The sequence below is a fragment of the Numida meleagris genome, chromosome 7, assembly GCF_002078875.1.
Source record: "Numida meleagris isolate 19003 breed g44 Domestic line chromosome 7, NumMel1.0, whole genome shotgun sequence".
In the NCBI taxonomy this organism is placed as follows: Eukaryota; Metazoa; Chordata; class Aves; order Galliformes; family Numididae; genus Numida; species Numida meleagris.
In genome coordinates, this window is record NC_034415.1 from 10,305,970 (window position 1) to 10,331,023 (window position 25,054).

The window sequence follows — 25,054 nt, forward strand, 5'->3', positions numbered from 1 at the left end:
GTATCACTACCACAGTAAGTCCTCAAGATTCTAAGACAGTCACAAAGGGAGGCTGTTCATATCAAGTTGACCAATTCTCTTTAAAATCAAAGACATAATTATAAGATAGTGAATAAGTGTGACTCACTAATACAGTCATTAATGCCCATTAATGATACGATAAAGGTACAGAAAAACCTCAGTATTGTCTCAGGGCTTTGGTATGAATGTCACCATCCACTTTTATCAGATCAGACTGCAGAATTTTATTTGGTTACAGATTGATCTTGTGATTGTACAGTAGAAATAAATAATCTGTTTCTACATGATTTAGTCAGGCATCCTGGAAAATCACTGAAACGTTATTTCTTAATTTAGGTCTTCCCACGCAAGAAAGGATTACCGTTTACTCTCTGCAGGGCACTCATCACTCAGTTTTTAATCACGAGTAAAAAAATTATATGCTTTAACATTTAATGAGCATTCTTCCCATGCCTTGCTGAGAGCATGGGTGGAAGGAAGGATCCCAAGCAGAAAAGCTAAAAGCTTGACCTCTGTGCCACATTTTTGGAGGATGCTGTGGGGTGAAGTTTGGTAAGGAAGTTGACAGTACAAATAGCTGAAGAGGAGATTTTAAGATTGGGAAACCACATTTGACTTCCTGCTAGAGAGGACAGAGATGAAAGGATCGTGAATCTCTTTTTGAAAGATGACCTGGTGGCCTGTAAGCAATTATTGACGCTACAGGTAGCACCAAGAGCAAGATCTCCTCTCAGTGGAAGAAGAGAGATACCAAGAACACCAGAAGGGCTGAAACTCCAGAAACATCTCCAAAGACTTTAGTGAGGTAAATTTACACCTTATCTAGTGCTGGAGGCTACTTGAGAAGACAAAAGTGAGGATGGCTGAACTGTTGTCAGGCCAGTTCTCTAGGTACAAGCTACCCAGCATCTCCTGGAGGTCTCCAAGATACAGCAACCTCCTGTAATAGGAGACAGGAACGGTGAGTCAGGGGGAAGTAGACACGCTCCCATAACCAACTTAATTGGGCTGGGCTTAGCCCAGCAGAAAAACTCTTTATGTTCTGCAAGTAAATACCTTACCAACAAATACTCACTAGGCTGGAAACACTTCTGCTTGAATACCTGACACATATTACACGCCAGTCGTAGGAGTTCCCAGTACATTTCCTTTCTAGCCAAATATTGCATTTTCACCATGGTCACTAACTACAGGCCTGAAAGGAAGAGATGACTGATTCAGTGCATTATGGTTTATCCTACAATTATACTACTTACGCAAGGAAGGGTTAACGAGAAACACTCACTGCAACGGTTCACAAGAGGTTACGAAAAGAGCCATGTCATCATATGTGATTTTACTATACATCCAACTTATGGAAAAGTCACAAAATGGAACAGAACTGGATCTTCCTAGAAGAACTTCAGGAATGAATTCAGATTCTGAGAATGAAATATTGCCCTAATACCTCCATGCAACTTTTCTCCAGTGCTTTATATTTTACTTCCAGTGACACTGTACTATAAATAACAAAAAAACAAAACTCAGCCCTGAATATAACTAAGTTCAGCAGATGGAAACCAAGGAAAGAGGTAGAGATGACAGTCTTCTGCAGAAAGCCAAGCCACAAATTGCTTAAAGCATTTCAAGAGGATTGTCTATGCAGACTATTTGTTATGTGCACATTTCAGTTCAAAGGAAGAGAGATTTAAAATGCCCAGTGTTTCTGTACTTTAGGATTTGGGGATTTAGCTACCCTACAAATAAGCTTTTTACACATATAATAGTTGCTCATTTAGAGGTGTTCTCACTTTTGGAAGCCCAGCTTATGGCAACAAAGAGCAAACATTCCCACTTCAGCTTCCAGGTAAAGGATGCCCCAGCTACATAGTATGTTTGAGATGTCAAAGCAGGTCCTCAGAATGGGAAAATTTAATAACAGTCACAGCTTTGAAAGTGTTGCCAAAAACGCAAACACTTACAAAGTAACTTCTAAAATTAATCGATATATAACTCAATTGCAATACTGGAAAACCTGAACAGAGTAGTTTTCTTGACTACATTCTTTTAAAACTAACATGGGAGGAAAAAAAAAAAAAACACTCTACATTTAACTCTTACCTGGATCTTTAACAAAATTTTCTATTTCTCTTCATTTTCCCTTACCAATAGCTGTTGCCTGACAGAATCCCCAGGGCCTGTCTGTAAGAAGTCTCACTAGTACTGCAGCAATAACTACTGCTCAACATTTTACAGGTAAGGCACTAAATTTAGACTCCCAAGTATTTCCACCCAAGTCCTTCACTCAGCCTTGGTGACAACAGTGAAGTCACTCAACTTCCAAATGCTTCTGTCCAATGCCTTTTTAAAAATTCATTAGAATAATGAACTACAATGATGAATTAAAGTTCGGTTCTTACATATCTTTAATCTCTCTACATCTTCTTTCCCTTCCCTCCTGTAAAACAGGGATGGTTCAATGCAAAAAGTTTAAAATTAAAGGACTATTCTCATGGCCTCCGTATGTTTTTACATTTTGCTTTGGGGGAAGAGGTATGCTGCTGCACTGCAGGCAAAGCTGTCCAATGCTCTCAGGTTTCAATGGCAAAGGAAAGTGCCTCTGCACTACAGATATGCAGTGGTTGCACACAAAAGAGCAACCGCAATAATAGCTAAAAATGCAAAGAGCGAGTGAAGTTAACAGCTGGCTTCTGTCGTGGTCAAACATGTCAGCAGCAAAACAAATTTAGCTTATAGTCAAGCAAATATTTCCTTTTAAACTTCTTTTTGCGTCCAGAGTAAGTCACCCAAACTGTAGGGTTTTTTCCCCCCATCGATTTCCTGGCATTTGAGTGTAACAAACTGCAGCGCATCCAGCAAGGCAGGCTGGTGCCCTGCTGGCACAGAGCAGCTGGAGAGGAGGCGAGGTGCCCTTCGTCACCACCACTCAGCACGGCTGTACAACATGACTCAACATTACAACTGTCATGGTCTGGTTTTGGACCATTTATTGAAAATACAAGCTCTGGCCAATGTCCACAATAAAGGGGACAATTGTGTGGCATTTCCTCTGGTCTACACGGTCATCATGTTAAAAGCATGACAAAGTGGTTAGGGTGCCTGCTGGGTGTGCCCTCACGGAAATTGGTCAGGACTTTCTAGTAAAAGTACTTATGAATAAACTTCTGACGACGAGATTTCTCAGCATCTTTTAAATTAGGTGAGTAAAATTTATATGGAAATATTTTACGACTTTTGCCAAGCTGGAGTCTGAATATTTAACAGAAATGCAGGTCTTCCACATGAACAAATAGACAAAGGCATCCCTGCTGTATATGCTGTACTCTTAAAGAAACAGACAAGGTGGTGACTTTATATTGCGAAAGATTTCTTGTCTTTTTTCAGTAGTTTTATCAGCAAACAACTAAAATAGAAAATGTTATTGATCTGCACCTGGCGTATGGCTGTCACACAAAGCTGAACAACACGAGTCCAAGCCTGCCTAGACCCAGGCAGCTCAAAATCTGGGCAGTTACCAATGGAGCTCCCAAGTTACCAGCTGGTTTGAAGCCAGAGTTACATCAGCAATGCAAAATCAGGAAATCATTCATCCTGGAAAAGACCACTAAGACCATCTAGTCCAACCATCAATCCAACACCACCATGCCCACTAAACCCCATCCATAAGTGCCACATCTCCACATTTCTCTAACACTTCCAAGGACAGTAACACTGCCACCTCCCTGAGCAGCGGTTCCAGTGAACCGCCACTCTTTTTCAGAGGAAACTTCCCCTAATATCCAACCGAACCACTCCTGGCACAACTTAAAGCCATTGCCTCTCGTCCTAATACTGTTAAGTGGGAGAAGAGGCCAACCCCCACCTCAAGACAATCTCCTTCCAGGGAGTCGTAGAGAGCGATAAGGTCTCGCCTGAGCCTCCTCTTCACCAAAGATACTATTTATCCCATGATTTTGCATTTCTGCCCACACTGAAAGGAGCCTGCCCCACAGCCCCGCTTGCCCAGTCAGCTGAGAGGCTGCACACATCTTCCTCCTGGGCAACTGCGCAAGGCAGTGGTAAGTCCTTCCGCCCTTCCGCAGCTTCCTCTTTCTGCTCCATGTCTCTCAGAGATCTGAGGCTCCTTCTGTCCCCTGGTCATTTACCATCTTCTCTTTCAGCTCCCTCCCAGGGCTCTAGCAGCAGCAGCAGAACTGCTTGCATTTTCAGCTCCACCACTCCCACCAAGCTCAGAGGAACAACACTAAGAATGCTGATTTAAGAAGAAAGTTTTGAACTGGGTCATGCTTGCTTCACTTTTAGACAACTATCTGAAGTGCTACCACTAAAAAAGCAGCCAAATCTTTAGAGACTGAGAAAAAGGTTGTAAGCCACCCTGAAAGCATGCACACCATCCATCAACCACGGCTTTGCATGCGGGTTAGAACTAAAAATTGTATTTTGATTTCATATCGATATTGGAAAGTTTTCTATTTATCATAAGCCATCATGAGATGTGCTAGGCCCTACTGCAATTTGATTCTACCAGTACTAAGAGGTTAGCTATGCCAATGGTTTCAAAACAAAAATACAGAACTAATGAAGGAGCACTAACTGCTAGGTACCCACACCTTAAACAGGCCTGGCCTACAGGAATGTGATATTGCCTAGTTCACAAAGGAGCCACAGATGATGACTAAAAAAATAATTAAGGGCAATCAAACTCAGGAAGAAACGCCAAACTTACATATCCTCTTGTTAAAACTGCTTTGCAAAATCAGGGACACGAGAGGGACTTTCTCGTTTTTCCTCTGATGCATCAAGATTGGTCAGTCAGAGAAAGTTCAGCAGAGTGTTGCATGAACTATGACTATGCTCTTACGAATTTGCCTAAACAATTCATTTAATGTTTTCTTAAGACACCAGGGACTTAGAACCTCTCTCACCAGCTTAACGCTCAGCATATTAAAGCTGCCTGATGTGCCCACATAGTACTGAAATGATAGCCACAAACTACACAATAGGGGAATGAACACAGTGAAGATGTTCAAGCACTTTTCAGCAAAGAAGTTTTTGGTCCAAAAATGTCAATTTGCCAAAGCGAAAAGCTATCATTACCAGATCAGTTTTGGTAACACTGCTTTAGGCAAGAGAGCATCACGTTAGTCTCCCTCTGGCCACCAGTTATGGAACGATGCCAAGAAATGAGGCGGTCCCACAGCCAACCAAACAACGTACAAGAACTCCAGGGACAAGGTTTTCAGTGGAACTCTGTGGCAAAGAGCCCAGGCACTGCTCTCATGCCCCCACGCCGAGCAGCCAGCCAGCCCTGCCCTGCTCTCTTGCATGCTGCTGGCTCTCCCCTGCTTCCTTCAGAAGCACCTCTCCTTGTCACAGCTGAGCACAGATACACCTACGCATAAGCAATTTTAAAGAGAAGGAACTGGAGGGAAAAGCCAAGCTTGGTTCATCTCAGTCGCGTTTTTTTTTCCCCCACTAGTAAACATGAAGCAAGTTTTGCAAGCAACAAAACCTGTTTTCCTTTACTTCAGCCATATCAAATATCTTTTTCACACTTTCCACTATTTCAGTTCCTAAATCACAAGAGAATCTCAGCAACACTTCGAATAAAAAACAACAACAACAAAAAAAGAAACCCACACATCGGTACAACAGTACAGATCCAAACTTGACTTTCACCAGGATGAAGTTGTTTTGGTTTTGTACTTCAAAAATTTCCTTATAAAAATTAAATGTATGCTCACTCAGCCACAGGAGGGTTGAAGAACTCATTAAGCTCATAAGTCTGGAATCCTTGGACCAAAAGAAAGCCAAGCAAATAAAAACAAAATTATTGTGGAAGTACGTCCCAGCCAAGTGCAATTGGTCACATACCAAGAAGGTCTGTGTGAGCATGTGCATTTCAAAGTGGAAAACGCCGGAAATGCAAGGGATGGGCAGATGTTTGCCATTAGAAAAGAACTTTCCAGCTCTCCTTTCAGTCCTGCCAGTACAAGCACCACACCAGCTGCCTACAGGAACCCTGCACTGTACAGTAAAAGAACAAGACTGAAAGTACCCTCAACTAACAAGCCGCACAAACCCATACAAATAAATCAGATGTGAGTAAAGTGAGGGTTTGCTTCCTTGAATCCTGCCCTTAGATGCTGCACAAGCTACTATTCTCATTTGTCTCCAAGTTTTCCACCAGTGCTGCCCTTGATCCACAGTCACAGGTGTTTGCTTATGCAAGGAAAAAGCATTTTTTCACAGAGCAAGATGGTCTTTATCAACAGATAAAGGGGCACTGCACTTAGTCCAATGGTTAGAAACTCATCGGTTCTCTTTGATTATGAGGAGAAAGGATCCGAACAAAACAGCAATGTAAGAATGGCTGGTTTCATATTATGCAGCAATCGTCTATGTCAAGATACCATCACAATTCCTTCATTAACACAGGTATCCATATTTATGAAACTGTTAAGAAAAGAAGTGCCTCAAAAGCCATCCCTTTACAATTCACCATTGCGGCTAATTTTTAAGAGATGGCACCCAAGAGTAACATGCAGAAGTGTTCTAATTAGTAATATTCCAAGGGTCTGTAAAGCCACCTTCCCCCGAAAGTACCTCAGGTTCCACGTGTCTTTTTCCAACAGGACAGCAACATTACACAGCAGCTGCTGAATCTGCATAAACTTTTGCATGCTGAGGCCAGCAGCACAATGTCTCTCACAGAGCATGCAAAGCAATGGCTCGGGCCACAGTGTGAGTTTCTCCGTGTCTGGCAGAAGTCGCACAGGAGTGCTGTTTGCTTTCCCACCAATGTTCAGGCCAAAGCCAAACATCCTACTCGAGGGCATTTGTTTTTACTGTGCAAATGACATCACACTAAGTTAGATGAATGAGAAACATAGTTCTAGCAGTGAAGTCCCATTTACAGTCTATATCCTGGAGACACACACGGCCACAGACTATACACAAAACAAACAAACAAAACAAAACCGCCCCACAAGGCTTTCCAAAAGCCAGATCTTTCTGTTTAACAGCCTGGCAAATTCAGTTAGCCAAGGAGAATGGCACAGCCCACACAACTGCATCCACCATCCTTCTGACCACATCTCCATTAATGCAGTATCTCACTTCTTAATCTCGCCCACCATTCACATCTTCCAAAATGCAATCTTCTGAGGGCTGTGACAGTCACTTCTTAAATAAATGCACAATCTTAAGATCTGCATCTGCGTGCGTGCATATAAATATGCATACACACAACGATGGCAAAGTCTTGTATGCAAGGATAGCTTATTATTTTATATATAAACACTTATATAAAATGTAATAATCGTTGTGTTTATATATATAAGGATAGTTTATTAAAACGAGTGCACATTCCCACAAATCTTAGCTAAGAATACAAGCACCACTGGATATTATTCATAGGAAAACAAATAAAAGTTTCCAAGTTTTATGCTGAGACCTTTTAACAAAAATATGAGATAAATATCGGTTTGAATTTGATGAGTCCGTTATCAGTTAACCACAGAAACACACGCAAGTACGACAGAGTCAAGTTCAGAGTCAGTATAGCTCTGAGCCTCCATATGTGGAAGCTACGTTTCTCCTTCATGAGTCTGTATTTTTAGGGATGGAAGCTACAGCAACATAGAAATGAGAGAGAGAAAAAATGTGCTTTCAGCATCATAAGGTGGTGAAAACTAACAAGGAGCAACTTTTAATTTAGTAATTAAGCCTAAAAATATCTGCCCAACTAGTTTTGTTATCCAAGAGATAAAGCACATCCTTTGCTCTCAGCCCCAGCATTCACCAGTGGCAATACTACCATTCATTCCAAGGACTTGTACATCAAAACTGAGAAAGAAGAGCTCATCCAGAGCGTTGTGCGGTCTACACAGGATTCCCCTCACCAACTCCAAACACCCACTGTGCCCAAGTGTTCATCTGTCCTCTGCCCGTGGAGAGAAGCAGGCACTCACAGCACATAACTTGTGTGGATACCCGCTTTAGGATTACGCTAATTTTACCCTGGGATTGGATGTACTTCCTCCAGGGATTACCTGAAAAGCCTGTACAACGCACTCACACATCAGCTCCTACATCTGCACGTTTCCATCGCAGTGCGTGCCAGCACAGGCACAGCTGGGCTCTCATGGCCATCAGCTGCTGGGCTCCTGCAGGAAACTTAGGGAAAGTGAGCACAGTCCATACAGGACAGCCCCATCATTACCAATACATTCCTTTTACCAACACTGCAGCCTTACTTTTTATAGAAAACATCCCATGGAATGCAGTACCTGTAAGATGAAGAACTCATTGATCTTCCTAAGCAAAGCCAACCAGCACTTTTGCAGCATCACCACAATCCCTTTTATTCATAAAATTCAAGATGAAGTTTAAATGCTGGTTAATTACTTCAGCTTTCCCCACAGCTGAGTAAGGATGAATCGTTTTGGGCCACATATAAAATACAGAATATAGCTAATGTATGTACTAAAACTGTTTCTTCACATTTGTATTAAAACATTAAAAAAGGGAAACAAAAACATAAGAGCAGCAGGTTGGCCACGTGTGATGTAGAGTTCCTTGCTGCTGTTTGCCCCTGCCTTGCAGAGCACTGTCCATGTCCTCACGCCTGTCCCTGCACCACGGGCTGAGTAATTCTGCTCCAGACATTGACACACCGACTACTGGAAGTCCACACAGTCCGGAAATTCCTATCCTTTCTCTGAGGTAAGAAGCAAAGGAAAACCCTCAGGAAAGTCTGAATAACAGTTTTAAGAAAAAAAAATAAACAAAGAGAAAGAGAGTTATTTTCAAAGCATTCTGTTATTACATCACATTATTATAATCCAGATTAGCTCATTTCCATTACAAAAGCAGGCTCTGAAACTTGTTTTTCAGCCGGAGAGACTCAGTTATATCACAAAGGGATAGGAAGCACGGGGTAGAGTTCGTCACCTCACAGCACGATAGCCAATGCTGTCGTGGGCCAAGAAAGCAGAAAGAGTTCCTCGCAAAGATGACAAGGAGCTTTCAGTTAGAAAGAGGAGAACAAAGTAACAGCAGGCCAGTCCAAAACCCAGTCTAAAAGTGTGTCCGGTGATCAGGCCCCCAGTCTTCGCCTGGGAGCTTAAACACCAGCAAAACCAGAACTGTAGGAAAACATGCCCACGTTTCTTGACTTTTATCTGTCTTCAGAATAACTTCTGAAACGTGGGCTTTCACATCAACATGAAGCAAGTGCTTAGGCACAAGTTTGTTTCTGCTCCCCCAAGATCACCCCTGTTCTTTAGACACTATCCTGAAGGACAAGGAGACTCTGATCCACTGTGTTTCGTATCAGGTAAGACACAAAATGTGAACACACTCTCCCATCTCTCAGCTCTGCGCACAAGTGCTGGCTCTGGGCTCAGCCCCAACTTGTGCTAAGGGCACCAGGCAGCGGCCTGGCAGCAAGTCATCACAGCTGTGCGGCAGCAGGTGGGCTTCAGCTCCCTGTGGGCAAGGAGCAAACTGAGTACTTTCTCTTATTGTGTTGACAGCTTTCCTATACCTGTCTGGACATGCACAGGATGCGTATCCTTCTCTGGCTGCTACGCGAGCCTGCCCCCCATGCTCTCCAGCCCATGCCAGGCAGCTACCTGCTCTCCATGCAAACTTAGTTCCCGTTCACCAAGAGCAGCTCCAGCCCCACAGCCAAGGCTGTCTCCATCTGGCCCACACACAGTCACACTGCTTCCACAGCTGCGTAACAACCAGTACCTTCACACAGAGCCATCTCCGTTATCCCTGAGAGGTGTGTACCTGGCACCATGGCCATGCAGCGCTGGCACTGAGAAGGCCCCAAAGGGAGCCAGCAGGGCTCATGGGCCCAGGCTGCAGGCAGAGCTCAGGACCGGTGCCACACGCTCGGTCCCCTCTGCATCGCTGTGCTACGGACTGATATGTCCTAAGGCAAACAGCTGGGCTGAAGTGCCTCAGTGCAGCAGTTTCAGGCCAGTGGGTAAAGCTCCCTAAAGCACTGAGAAAATACAGGAGGGGCATCTTAGGATAACTGTGTTAAAAAAAAAAAAAAAAAGACGACCCATTCAAGTTCAGAAAAAGTATGCAATCTCAATGAAGCGATAACATTGGAATTCTTTTCCCTTTTGTCTGTTTCAACAGGCCACAGGCAGCACCGCTGCCAGGAGAAGGAGTCGCGTGATTCAGGTGTGAGTGAGCATTTCCACGTCTCTTCTGCTACGTGTCTTCAAACACGACTGCAGCAAGACGGCGGTACAAGGACACGACGGAGACCTCGACGCGGCCGATGACCACCTCCCGCTGCACACACACGCACACACCCCCGTCCGCTAACAGAGGGATGAGCCGAGCGCACGGCCTGGGCCGGCCGCAGGGGGGTGGGGCAGCTCGGCAGGCAGGCGGCGACGCCTCTGCAGCGGGAGCGTTACTCGCCGTCAGCTCGCAGGGGCAGCTCCGCGCGCGGCCAGCGCGGCAGCGCTCGGTACAGCCTTCGCCGCGGGCAGCGCTGGGACCGCTGCGCGCTCACCCCGCGCCCCGGGGCTGGGTGAGCAACGCGCGTGACGCGGCTCCCACGCTCCCTCCTCCCACGTGCGTGTGCCCAGCCCCGCGCGGCGCGGGGCCCGCCGCACTCCCCGTTCCAAGGCAGAGGTCGCCCCGCTTCGCTCCGCGCCGCCCCCCAAGGCGAGGGCCGAGCGCGCGCGGCTGCAGGTGCCGAACTCGGGGGCGCGCTGGGGCAGAGAGCAGCGGACAGCAGCTGCCACCCCGGGAGGAGTTTCCTCCCCAACGGATTACAACGGCCGCACAGCAGCCGCAGCCGCAGCCGCAGCCGCAGCCCCGTCCCGAGCCCCGCGCTCCCCCAGCCCGGCCCGAGGCGCTTACAGCTGCGTGAGGTCCCGCGCGCTCGGCTGTCCCTACCGGTCTAGGCGCCGTCGGGCTCCACGTTGCGGGCATTCGGCACTTTGCAGCCGCGCGGCGGGGGAGGCGCCTGCGTCAGCTGACCGCCAGGCTTAAGGAGGCGAGCCCAGGGCCGGGGCTGCTGCCGCGCGGGAGGGATCCTCGGAGTGGGGGCGGCCGCAGCCGCGGCCTGCGGGAACTCGGCCGCAGAAGGGCCGTGCTGAGCGCCCGCGCCAGCAGCCGGGAACTGCGCACCGGGCTGCGGTCGGGGCCGTGTGCCAGGCTGTGTCCGGGCCTGCTGGCTGCGGGGCCCTGCGTAATGGGGCGCCCTGAGGTCCTCGTGCTCGGTTTCTGGAATGGGGAGCCCGAGTTTCGCTGCCCCCTGATCACGAGGACGCGCAGAAGTCCCTTCTGGTGCTGCGAGTCTCTCGTCCTCAGGCTGCAGCTCCTCCTCACAGTTCAGTATTATTAAAAGATCTGAGTCTGAAGTACACCCCGGTTGTGCCTTATCCAAACTACACCGCTGGCTCCTCGTCTGGTGCAGGTCAAGCTGTAATCTCCACACTTTGTGTGTGTGCGTCCACATTTCCACATTTGTTCTGTTTTTCTTTAAAGGATTTTAAAATGATATATTTTCAAGCACGTAAACGTACATTTGTAAACTGAAGTATTTGCTGCATCATTATCATGAGATTTAAAAAAAAAAAAACTCCCACTTGGGTTTGTGGTCTCCATCGTGAGTCAGCAGGACAACCTGCCAGCCTTCAGCCCCAGCTGCCGCTCACCCAGCACTGGCTCTCTCAGCATACCCAAAAAAGCTGGTTCTTTCTTAGGTACCAAGAGACGAGATTGAATTTAGCTTTGATGCTGTTGCCGTGCTCTTCCCAGCTGTAATTTTTGTAATGGAATTTGCTGGGGCTTTGCACATACTTAACTAAATAGCCACACAACCACTTACATGGCTATAAAAAAAAAAAATAACCAAAGATAAAGGAGAAAAATGCCATAAATGATACAAAGCACAGAAAACCAAAGGGTAGGCTTCCAGAGGTGAGAGGTAGGTAAGCAGCATTCAGATCCTATTAACAAGGTTCCTAGAAGTGTGGTAAGCTGGTAGCCACAATTAGGGGAAAATGAGCCACTGCTCCTTGCAAAGCAATGCCAGCCAGAAACCTCATTTTCTCCATAAAATTCTTAGTAGTCTTCTGCTATGATGCACTGCAAAAGCTGAGCAACTCTGACCATTACTTTTAACTTCGTTTTCTGTCTCATCTTGCAAGGAAAAAAAGGTATTACGGTAGGAAAGTGCTGTCCTGTAAGCGCTGTCACAAAGAAGGGCAAGGTTATGTTTGGAAAGTAACCTGAGGACTGCCAGCTCAGAAAGCACTTATTTGATGTGGACAGCCTCTTCACCCATTTCTTCATTGTGTGTATTTGAGGAAACATTAACCAGAAAAAGGCAGCAAAACCACTATGGTGTCATTATTTGGGTACTTTTTGACTTCCGTGTCAATTGCTGTCTGAAGATCACCCTCAACTCATCTTTTGATAGGAAAGGACACTTCAAAATGGGTCAGTAGAGCTCAGTAGCAGTTTTGAGGCATATAAAAATAAATGATAGATGGCATGAATATGATTGCTCTTAGGAAGCCTGTTACTTTCTTCCCTTTTCCCTGCTGGCAAAGCTGAGGGTATGGCCAGCTTTCCTCTTACCTGCTTGCCTGAATTCTTACTTGGAATTGCTGAAGATGTGTACCACATCCTGCAGAGCACTGGAGAGGCAGTGTTCCCAGAAGCTGTGTTCATCTCAGAGGTCACCGTGAGCACCCACCACCTCAGATGTGACCAAAGTCTTGTTCTCATGGACCCGACTCACTCCCCAGTATCTCCATCCTGGCACGGTCCCACTCTGCACAAGCTTCTGAAGCCACACGCTGCCCACATTCATGGCTTCATTAGCTGTCCCACAGCTGGGCCAAGTTCCACATTTCATCTTCAATCTCGCATTTTAAATATATGCAAAATGTTACTGCCAGGGTATAAACAACAAATGGGGGAACTCCAGTATTTCCATTGAAAATCCCCAATTTAGTTCTGAGTAGCAACACTGATTTTTCCCTTCCCAAGGAAGCAACACAGACTCTTGATAAGGAGCTGACTAATTAGGGGAGAAAAAATTCCTCTTTGCTTCTTACAACAGACAGAAGAAATGAAAAGCTTTCATTTACATTTTGACTGTTCCTGTTATTTCTCATAATATTATGACAGTTATTTTTGGTCTTCATCCCATTTCTTCAAGAAAATTATGGGTAGAGTTTGTCATTTTTTTTCCTGTGACCAAACCAGCCGAACAGATGCCCTCCCTGCTCCCTCACCCTACCCCCTACATGGTAGCCCATTACTCACCCCACTATGTCCTTGTAATCTTTTGTGGGTGCCTGGCCAAACAATGTCTGAACGATCTGGGTTAGGAAACCTCTTTCCACTCTCTTTCATGTGATGGGTTTTGTTGGTTTTTATTTTGTTGTTTCAGACTACTCCAACCCACTAACAACTACCTGCTGATGCTGCCATTCATTCTAGGACGCCCCACAAGCTCCTGCCCTCCCCGGCCTGACTCGTTTCTGTCTCTGGGAGGAGGGAGGTGTTTGGCCAAAGCCTTCAGACCCAGAGCCACCTCCTCAGCTTCTCCCTATGACGGTGGCAAATCAGCCCTTGGCGTGGCCCGCAGTGGAAACAAGCCATGAGCTGCAGTGAGGCAATTAGAGGGTGTGGGAATGGCATTGTGAAGTACCAAGCAGACAAAGGTCTTTTCTGAAGCAGACTTGTAAGGGAAGCTATGACAAATTACAGAGGCCATTTTAAGTGTGTTGCTCTTGAGCGTCAAGGCTCAGACAAAACTGTAGGCAAAACCACCGAAAAGCAAGACTGCCATATCAGGACAAACAATCAGCTAAGGAAATAAAAAGGGATATTTTGTCAGATGCTTAACACAAACCTGGAATTTTCTTTTAGTCACAAACACCTCACGGTGCATCAGAAAAAAAGAAAAATCACTCTTTGGTTAGGTCTACATACTCCAGCCATTCAAGGATTACCTCCTGTTCCACCTTCCCGGGTCTCTGTGACAAGCACTTGCCCATGCCGAGACAAAATGTCTCTTTTCTGTGGTAGAAATAGTTTCATCCATTATATATAACACCAATGGGGGAAAAAAAAGTAACTCTTGTAATGCAAAATAGACATTTGCTTATCAATTGCATAATCTGAAGAGGTCTAGCTGGGTCCTTGGCTAAAGCTGGACTCACAGCTAGAAGCTGTCATCCCAGTGCCTCTTATCACAGACATTCTGCAGAATACATGCACTCCAAGTTTCCAGTTGGCTCCTCTGAGGCAATTTATCAGACACCTCATCACAGCGGAAAACTGAAATTTCTTCTCTGCTGTTTCTCTCTGCACTCACTCCCCCATATCCACATGCAAACATTCCTCCTCAACACTTAAAAAATAACTAATCATTCTGGAGGGCTTTCCACTGCCAGTGAGGAAAATTAGCACTCAGAATGAATTCTGCTCAGGTGCCCGGTGCCTTGGCAGACCCCTGCTTTCTGTCCCTCCTTCCACCTACATGGTGGTTTGCTCAGGCTGTGGCCAAGTCACCCATGGCAGTTAGGGAAACAAACACGAAGGGCTAAAATAACAGCAGGTCTTAGACACAATGCTGCAATCCAGAAATATCTTCTGAGAGCCTGAAGTACAGCATGTCGGGTGAAACCTTCATATTTAGGAAGAAGTTAGTCTCTGTAATTGTCTGCTATTATATCTGTAACGTCTGACCTCATAAAATGGTAGGACTGTAGGATAACTCAGGCTGGAGATCTCAGGAGGATTCTGGTCCAACCTCCATCTCAAAGCTGGGGAAGCTCTGGGTTCAGACCAGGTTTCCCAGGACTTGATCCAGTCAGGACTTGGAAACCTCCAAGGATGGAGGCGGCACAGACTCTCAGGGCCACCCCTGCTGCTGCCAGCCTGTTTCTCCTTATATCCACTCCATACCTTTCCTGATGGGCTCAGGCCCATTGTCTGAGGTTTTCATGCCATGCACCAGACCTGTGAAGGGCCTGGTTCTGTCTGCTTGGTCCCTTCCCTGCACACAGAACTGCTGTACTTCACATTCCACCCTGAGCTGCTGAACAGCCACGTCTGCCACAAAGCAAGACGGCACTTGGATTTCCTCCAAATTAGTGCCAGCTGAAGGGCCTGCATAGTGCCCCCAATAGATGGTTTGTAAACAACCAGATCAGCTGAAGTAATCTCACAGCAGTTGACATTTCAAGGTAGCTTTACATCATTTAAAATTCCTTTATGGTATTAGCAGCCTCTCCGCAACAAAACAGGAAAATCACGTGACTTCCCAACAAATACAATAATTTTACAGCTAAGGCTGATCATATTTATACTAGGAACACTTCAAGAGCGTGCAATTTTAAAAGAGATTAATACAGGACTGAACTTCAGTTTAAAGTGTACCCCAGAGTACTATTTATATTGTAGAAGTCAACAAAGCTGCCTGAGTCTAAGAGAAAATCAGTCATAAAAAAGTAGATAAAAAAAATCATAAATCATTTGATCAACAGTTTACATCTGAGTGGTATGGAGTTCATTATGCTAAAGATCTGCTGTTCTGGCTGTAATTGCCCATCTTCTTCCCCATAGCTTGTCTCCATCACTGCCCACCAGCAGAAACTGAATGAAAAAAGCACAGGAACCAGAAATTGTATAGTATGCTCCTCTCTCTGATCAGCACCAGCCTGGGACTTGATCCCCCTGGGTAGCACCAGGACCATGACTTTTCAGTAGTTGCTTTTGGACATAACTTGCTGCCTCTGCTGAATCATTTTGAAGGAATACCCTCAATCTCTGTACCCTCTTGTGACTACAGATTCCACAATTGGAATCAACAGAAGACTTACATTACTTTGTTTGTCTACAGATTCCCCACCATACTGGATGCAGCTGAACCTTGGTGCTCCGAGTAACTGCGAGTAATTTCCTGTAGACTTTTTCCAAATTGTCGATTACTTACAGATATCTATTGCTCATCTCTTTTCCAAGCTTTGTTTATTTAGTTTTTTTTTCCTTGGGGCATGCCATTTCTTTCATTTATATTTTCTGTCTTCTGTATTCTTCATAAGATGGGTGAGTAGAATGACACGCGTCATTCAAAACATGGCCTAGCTGGGAGTTCACAAAGTAACAATGGGTTTGCTTGTGTTCTATTTTGCTCCTAACTATTTTAAACTTCTTAGTTGCCTTTTGCATAACGCTGATCTATCCACAAGATGACCAGCTCTCCTTCTTACACAGGAATGTCAGCTTAGGATCTGTGGCTGTGCACATGCTCTACAGTTGCAGCTAGATGGAATAATTCTGCTAGCTGCAAAGCTGGCTTCTCCACTATTCAACCTTCTATTTTCCTGTTCATTTATGCATATAAAAGATAGCACTGCTTCCAGCAAGAGATTCCACAGGTTATTGCTCTCAGTTATGAAAACTGAACACATATTCCTACCTTCCCTCCCCAATCTCTTTGAACCATTTCTAAATTCATGAGAGGATTGGAGATATTTTGCCTTCTTTTTCAAAAGACCCAGTTTATCAGATTGGATCACCTTCACCTAAATGATGGTTGACATCTTCTCAGCAGATTTATGAGGCACAATTTCCTCGTGAAAAACAATGTTATCACAGCATACTTAGAGCTCTAATTTAATATTGCCTGCTAAGGGGTATGCACTGCTCTGGAAGTCTCAGGTCTGCACTGCAACCATCTCTGAAAACATCAGTTGTATATCAGCTACTGGGCTCGCAGCGACATTGAATCGCACAGTAGGCTGCACACAACAAAATCAGCAGTTCAACATTTTTCTACTTGAGCTACTCTCATATTTGTGTTATCAGCTGGTCCAGAGTTTCTTTTACTAAGACTTCCCCTCTAACTCTGTCCCTTGATGAATGACTCCACTGTGGGAATCTCATTGACTTCTGCTGGACGGAAGATAGAGGCAATTAATTTATTTTGGTTTCCTACAATTTGCTGTCATCCTTGAGTGCTCCTGTCACATCTCACATTCATTGAAAGAAACAGAAAAATCCAGTGTAAGCAGGAAATGATATGAAATACACTTCTGTTTGAAATGTAACCTAAAAATCAGCAATTAAGGAAGACTGTGATCTGAAAAAAAAGCAACTGAATTAAGAGCATTCACAAGAAGTCAATCCAACTATTTTACATTAGAGAGGTTCAAAATACTCAAAGCAAAATATCTAAGAGCTTGGAAAGCCACGGCAGTGAAAAGCAGAGGAGCACACAGTGGGGCTGTACTCTGCTCATCACAGCAAGAACTAGAACACGAATATAGGGCATTCAGGGACTTGATCATGTCCCACCCTCTACAGTCATGTTCTCTTCAACACACCTTTATTCATGGAGGTTGTTCAAATAAATGGCACTACTCATGGGAGTTGGTATCTGCAGGACTCAGTGGTTATTCTGTTTTTGCAAGCGTTTTGTGTGCAGTGAGACTTATGGAAAACCTTTGCACAATGCAAAAAATTGAATTTTTATTAATAAGTTTCTAACTGTGACAGTATGGAGCAGCTCTGATACTCACTGTGCTGGAGTCAGTAGTCCTGGAGAGGGCAAGGGCTTTGGTGACACAAATGGAGTTTTCTAGGAAGAGTCCACATGAGTATCACAAGAAAAATGAAAGAAACCCATACAGTTTCTATTCAAGAGACACTTTTCAGGAGATAAAATATTTCTGTTAAAAAGCTCAGCGTAGTGTTTGAACAACCTTGTTTGCCCTTGTGAAAGTTACTACATAATAACCATTCTCTCCTATTATTTACATGGTAGGTCACTGGTTTTCTGCTCACTTCGTTCAAGTTCTTCATTCAAGTTCTTCACTCAGTTAAAGGGTAACTTGCACATTTCCTCTCCTTTTGCTTTTCTGCTACAATGACTTTTTTTTTTTTTTTGCAGTGTATTTTCAGTGTATTTTTTAAGACAATTTCCACTCCTGTAACACAGCACTGTAAGCAAATCTCCAGCCTCTCACTTTTTGCATTAACTTTCATTTTGAAATATGAAAAGAATCTTTTCTCTTTTGTGGTTAAAAGGTCTATTCAAATTAAACACTTAAAATACACCAGAAATGTCTTTCTTACTCAGATTACCACAATTCTCTTAGTAGTGCTATTGTCCTACAGTAACTCGTTGCTCAGGCAGCTAAGAAAATGGCAATGCATGGTGATAAAAAGGTGAAGCCTTTTTTCAGCTGCCCCCCCTTAAATGAACATTTCATCTTCAGCTTTCCCTGCTCTCTCTGTTACTCTAAACAGATTTTGGATATTTTTAAAAAAGGGGGAAAAATGAACTTTTTAAAAATAATTGGAAAAACAGATTTCCAATTTACTGTGTTATTATTTACTATTATTATTATTTTCACAATGCTCATTTTGATTCTGCTTCTCTTTTGACAAAAATCAGTCTGACCTTTGCTGTGACCACAAGAAGTGGTTCAATACCCGAATCAGAATTATACAGGAAAACCAGATGTAGCGAAAATGCCAGATACCATTTCGAAAGACATCCTCCTGCTGCTAGAGAGCAGGGAGCTCTCCAGGGAATGCTCCCCAACCAGGAATTTAGATAGAACAACACAGAGAAAAAAATCTGCTGCAATCTCCTTGGGTTATTTTGGCTTCCTTCTCCTGAATGTTCCTTCTTTGGTCTCATGTCCATGCACTAAGTTAGACTTAAAATACCTGCATCAAAGGCCATATGAGAAACTACACTAGGAACATTTTATATGTTCTAAGATTCAGTAATATTCCTGGATACCATTACAGATTCTTTACATAACAGGGAACCTTATTCCCCAGTGTCCTAAATGTACATTATTATGACAAAAGCAAAGTGCATAAAATATCCCCTAACCACAAAGAAACACTCTGTAAAACAAATTAAATTCAATAGGAATTCATCCTACCAGGAAGAGCTAAGGGCTCATAGTCCCTTAGCTATTACAAGGAAACTAAGACAGCTCAGGATACTTAATTTGAATTTGCAAAATAATTCCGGAGTAGCTGAAGCTGTGTGTACAAATGCTACCATGTACCAAGCATCTAGTAATCAAAAGTAAGTCTCCTACTGAATAATCTCTCAGCCAACAGTTTCAGAAGTTTGGGAAGAATTAAGGTCCCATCTCCCAAATACACAAAGTAATGAACAATTTTTACATTTGCAGAATGAAAAAACTGCATTTTTGTTTTGGCTTTTTTGTTTGTTTTGCTTTAAGGAATAGATCATCTTGAAGTTAAACATGTCACCCTCTGTTCTCAAACGTTTGCCATAATATTGAAAAAAAAGACAAGGGTATCAGGGGTCAGCCACAGAGATTGTACAGACCTACACATCTCGCATGGAGAAACCATGCCATCCTTTCTTTATGTCACAAAGGAATAAAGACATTCAAGAATAAGAGTAAACCTGAAGACCTCTCAGCATTTGAAAGCTGTGTTCTTCAGTTGATACTTACGAAGTTTATCCAGGAGGTTGATTAGACGTATTGCTATGAATGCTTCCCTTATTTATTTCTAAAGTAAAGCATTCTAATGGTGAAAGACATCTGCTCCCAGAATTGTCTGGAGCACATTGACACCGAACAAATGCTACCAGCATCACCACACACAGCAGCAGTAACAAACCTACGGTCTGCACTGCAAGGAGAAGCTAGGAAATAGAAGTAAAACCTAGACACATCTGAAGTGATCAACACAGACAGCTGACACAGTATAGTCAGAAAAAAAATGCATTTCATGTCTCCAAGCCTGGGGCTGCAGAATATCATCTTCTGATTTGCTTTCTCTGTGAGACTGTTACAAACACACTCCAGGTCATTTTCCTGTACCTTCCCTCATTCTTTTACACTGTCAGGTTGTTTGTTTTAATTATAGAGAGAATCCCAAAAGCAGGAACCTACAGAGCGGAGGCTATATCAGACTGCCATAAAGCTGAAAATTGTATAGGATCGCATTTACTCCACCAAAGAGCTTTCATTTCTGTTGTTAAAATTATTGGATATCTCCTTTCACTCTGTACAGACCCGGAGATCAGAGAAATACATGAAAGATATGTCTGTCTTTAGCCATTAAATACAGTGTTACGGGCATTATCTCAACCTCAGCAAGACCAGAATAACTGCTTTCTTGCCTGGAAAAGGACAGGACGCAGACCCCCATTTTGGTAAATACTGCCTAAATGCAGCGGAGGGTAGTGTTGCAATTTTTGGAATACCCTTCAGTTTCGTGGTTATTCTCCCTGCTCCTCAGAGTACTGCTATCTATTGGAAAAAAATTACATAATTTGCCAAATAAAACAAACTTCATACAGGAATTAGTAGAGGATGTTACTGTTACTATCTGACAAGGCATAATCCCTTTCATTAATGACTAAGTGGGTGAAACACCTCAGTCTCTGGTGAATATGCTTCTTTACCGTCCTGCATATTCCCAAATTAAATTCTCTTAAGGGACATAACCCCATATTTACCATCAGCAAAGCAAGGCTTACTCCCGCAAAGCTGCCAAGTAAAGCAGCTAAAGAATAAACAATTAAAGATGGATGTATAAACAATATTTTTGTTAATATGGGACATTGGGATGTTTCATCAAGACAAACCAGCCCATTACTGGCAGGACACAGTCTTGTGTGAGGGTGCTTAGAGAGGGAGTCAAGTGAATGAAATGCATGAGAAGAACAGCAGACAGACAGTATTTCTACTTTATTATGAGGAATGAAGAATGGTTTTGGTAACAAGAAAATCAAGCGTGCATGTTATTAGAAATAGTAAAGAAGCAGAAATCAAAATAGAGCAGAATGGTACATACGTGTGAGATGCCTGCAGAGTTTATCATGTCTTTAGTCCACCTTTACTTTGGCAGAGCCCTGCACAGCACGAGAGAAAACTCCACTGGGTAGAAGCCAGGTCTCTCCACTACCGTTGCACCCTTCACTTTGGCAACTTACAAACCCTGACCTTTCTTCTTTTGTTCTGGCATGAATTGGTAGCTTTCAACAAGCAGTCAATGCACAAATCTTAGCAAGCAGAACTTTTCTTGCTAAATAACAAACTGGACTCAACGGCAACTTTAGCATTGTTTCCATCAGTACCACCCCTAATTTGATGCCAAGAGCAAAGAACTTGTTCCAGCATCATGCTTATCAGAATAGAACTGTGCTACCTCTTCTCTCCCTACTCACATACCAAGACTACATCTAATTCAATGAACGTAAAATTCTTCCCTGCTGCCTCTCCCCATACAGAAATATCTTTCTGTACATCTCAAAATCAACCTCCCTGTGTAGAAGACAGTGCAAAACCTGTATAAAAACTTGCAACAAGTAATCCAGATAGCTCTGGTTCTGCATATGACTTCTCAATGCATTTTTACTCTATTGTGTGTACATATGAAAGAGTGGAACATTACCACCACCTGAAATGGCACCTAGGCTTTAAGGACTCCTGTTAAGGTCCAGTTTTAAATAAGCAGAAGCAGGAGGTGATGGAAGCTTCTCTAATCAGGACACCACTTAAGCCCTGCTGAAGGGCCACTGACGTCAAGGAAATGTAAGCATATGCATTACTTTAATTGTACTGCTCTGAAATGGGTCATAGATGGCCAACTTCTACGTTCATTAAAAATCTTACAGGGTCTTGCATCTCCCTCAGGGGAATTAATTCTTGTATTCACACGTAAGTTTATTCTGTATTCATATGTGCAAGCCATCCTAAGCCTAACCAGAAGAAATTTCTAAAGCTTGAATAATAATTCTCAGACATGACATTAAAACACTGTTTTTCTTATAATAAACTGCTGAAAACAAAACATTATTATTGTTAATGATTAATTTGCTACGCCTTTGGTTTTAAGCTTTCCCTTAGGCCGCAAGCTGCTCTTTCAGGCCATTGTTTCAAACAACCAATTTCCTCGGTATATTTCCTTAGAATGTATTTTAATACCACCGTCAGGTCAAGGTCACTGAAATAATCTGCCGGCCATTAGCCATTTCTCCATTCTCCATCTTCCCAGTTTTGTTTTCAAACCTTCTGACTTCTCTTCTGTTGGGCCATTAAGAATAAAACACCTTGCTACAGACCTGAAATATTATCATTTCTGAAATGACTCCCTGATTAGTTGGTGCCAGTGCAGACATCTCTTGCTCTGACTGCTCTGGATGGGCATGCATCCCCTCTGGTCTCTTCACATTAGAGCATCTTACTGGATCCCTGCAACCAGTTGCTTGAGAAAAGTCAATTAAGGTGTGTGCTGCTAACTAAAAGCCCACTGTCATTCATATGGAATGCATGTTCTCAGCAGGACTGAGTGAATTCTCAGTCATTGAGATCAATCGTTCAAACATGCTGGGCCTGGAACAGCTCTTGTAGATGGAGCCAGCGCTGCAGGAGGCTGTCCTCCTGAAATCCATTCCAGAACAACTGTGGGAGGACTGGCCAGCCATGGTTACGCAGAGGAGAGAACAGGACATTGCTCTTCTTCCCCCTCTCCTGCCCCTAATTTGTGCCTGCTTTGCTTCTTACTGCCACCTCTTCACCCCTTGTTCAACATCCTCAAGATTGTTTCCACCACTTCCCAGAGAGAGAACATGGCCTGTGAGAGATCACTGTTCAAAGAGCCTCTCCTTCTATCCAGATGAAATGTTTCCTCTGTTACTTTGCCTGTTATTTTTAAAGACACCTGAAACTTCTCTGTCATCCTCCTGCATATGCCCTTCCAACGTCTGCAGACAGTTAGCTGTCCAGCGAGCTGTCATTCAGCCAAGTTATGCAGTACGTTTACCTTTTTTTACATCCTCTCATAACCCAAACCTTACAGCCACTTATCTTTTTTATTTCTGGGTTCTCTCTCAACTTCTCCCAAGTGCCTTCTGCTTAGAAGGGAATGCCATGATCTGGATATAATTGCACTAACAACACTATGTCCCATTCTGGTACATGATGGGACCAACCTCCAAATCATACTGGGCTGTTCTGGGCAATTCTGACCAACTTGCTGTGAATTGTTATACCAGAATTTCAATGGCATAATTCTTCCTTATTTCTATCTTTCACTCTAGTTGGTTGTTGTTGTCACTGTTTTTCAGATGATTTCCTTTTGGCTGCACATTTCTACAGTTCCCATCCTGAATTTCATTTTGTATATTTATGTCTCAATTTCTTCAGCTATTTAGTTGCTGTATGTTTACTTTGGTGCCTTCTTGTCCTCACAACTTCCTACCACTTAGTGTCATTTCACAGACGTGTTTATAACACTTCATCTATCTGAAGCTTAAAAACAGCAAAGAATTAAAACATAATGAAGTAAGTATTACTATATCTTTAAAGGTTATGACTTCTCCATATTGCCACAAATTTAAAAGAATACAGTATCATCTTGTTGAAGCCACCACTAATAATTAGTTTCTTCATTTAAAAATAATCATAATCCCCATTAAAGCACTATTTTTTTATTATTTTGCAAATGTCCCAAATTTCATTAGCATTCACTTACAGATAATCAGCTAACTCATTAATTACAACTGACTGGATACTTACTTTTGTAAGTAAATCATTGTCATTGATTACCTTTTATTTACTAATGTACATAGCCCATCCTCAGCCCATAGGCAATTTCAAGTAGTTTGGAACTTGAGATGGCAGGATCTCGATTTTATTCCTTTTGACAATGTTTTACTTAAGCTTTGCTTTATGATGCGTTGCTACCTCTTCAGCCACTAGTTTTGCAAAACTCCCTTAAGAAGCAATGTTGGAAATCTGGAAGGGCAGAGAGGGAAAGGGTGGGGGGAGGCCTGCAGTCACAGGTGGATTCCTTTTCCTGCACCTGAAGTGGCAGAAACATCATCTGAATTTTTTAAAATTTGATTCATTAGATAGAGAAGGAGATAGAGATATAAAGACAGAGATGGAAACAGAGAGAGATAACTTCGACTGAGGCCCTTTTCCCAAAACTTAATTTTTAAAAATTTTCACCCTTCAGCACACAACATCTGGATGTGTAACTGTTTCTAAGAACTGAACAATGACTCAAAGGTCTTTGAAGCTCCAAACTGTTACATTTGAAACTCAGGTTAACAATCCTTACTCTTCTCAGAAAACACCCGCTGCCAAAGTGAACTCATTCCCGTTGACATGCTCACTGAAATTGAGGAAAAGCTTGAGTAGAAGTAACCAACTCCTACTGTCCATGCAGCACCCTTATTTCTCACTGGGAATATTTGTTACCAGTAGATTTATAAGATTTAATGTACGAAGTACATTTTAATCATCTTTCAGATGGGTGTAATGAATCAGAGAAAAAGTGTGCTTAGCTGCCCAGAAGACATGGAAGGTCATTAGCAAGGAAAGATTAGGATGAAAAACCTAACTGTTCCTTTCCTAATAATTAAACAGAAATGATATTTCCAGTTTAAATTTAGCACAGCAGTAAAAGCTCTACAAAATGACAAGAATCTCAAGGACACTTCTGTGTTTGCAATCTGTCTTACTTAATAGGGAAGTGTTTGTTCAGCCAAGCACACTGTTTCTCTTTGATGCCAACTTTAACAACACCGGAGCAGCTCTGTGCACTGTTCTTGGAGTTATGCAGTGCCTCAGATTATGCTGCCCACAGTGCACACACAAATAGTATTGAGCTTCCTTCCCAAATTAGAGAAATACCTGTGCCATTTTCTCAGCCACAGATTAAAGTAATTGCATAGACACGCAAGAGCGAAGGATGAGAAGGAAGGCCAGGAAGCTGATCCGTCATCACTGTTCTTGCCTTTTTTGAGCACAGAAAGTCCCCGGTGCATGTGGGACTTCAGCAGGCACCCATAGTGCCTGAAACCACCAGCACCACAGAGCCTCCTTGTCTACATCGATCACTTGTTGTATCAGCCTAGTGATAGAAATAGTGCACATCTAAACTGAGATGGCCCCAAGTTCCGCAAACCAGTAATCATAGAATCATAGAATCATAGAATCATAGAATTAGC

At 43.3% G+C, this 25,054-nt stretch overlaps 1 protein-coding gene across 4 annotated transcripts in view; it reads right to left on the reverse strand.

Annotated features, from left to right (window-relative positions):
- The window catches only part of PLA2G4A (phospholipase A2 group IVA), a 112,829-nt gene that overhangs the window by 68,843 nt on the left and 18,932 nt on the right, over window positions 1-25,054 (reverse strand). Inside the window, exon 1 of one of the 4 annotated variants that reach the window (XM_021404538.1) lies at window positions 10,957-11,105. The exons of 2 other annotated variants lie outside the window; for them this stretch is intronic. The gene's annotated coding sequence lies outside the window, so the exon portion shown is untranslated. Of the gene's footprint in view, window positions 1-10,920; window positions 11,106-25,054 lie in introns of those variants that run through there. One more of the 4 variants, XM_021404535.1, reaches the window with a different exon arrangement.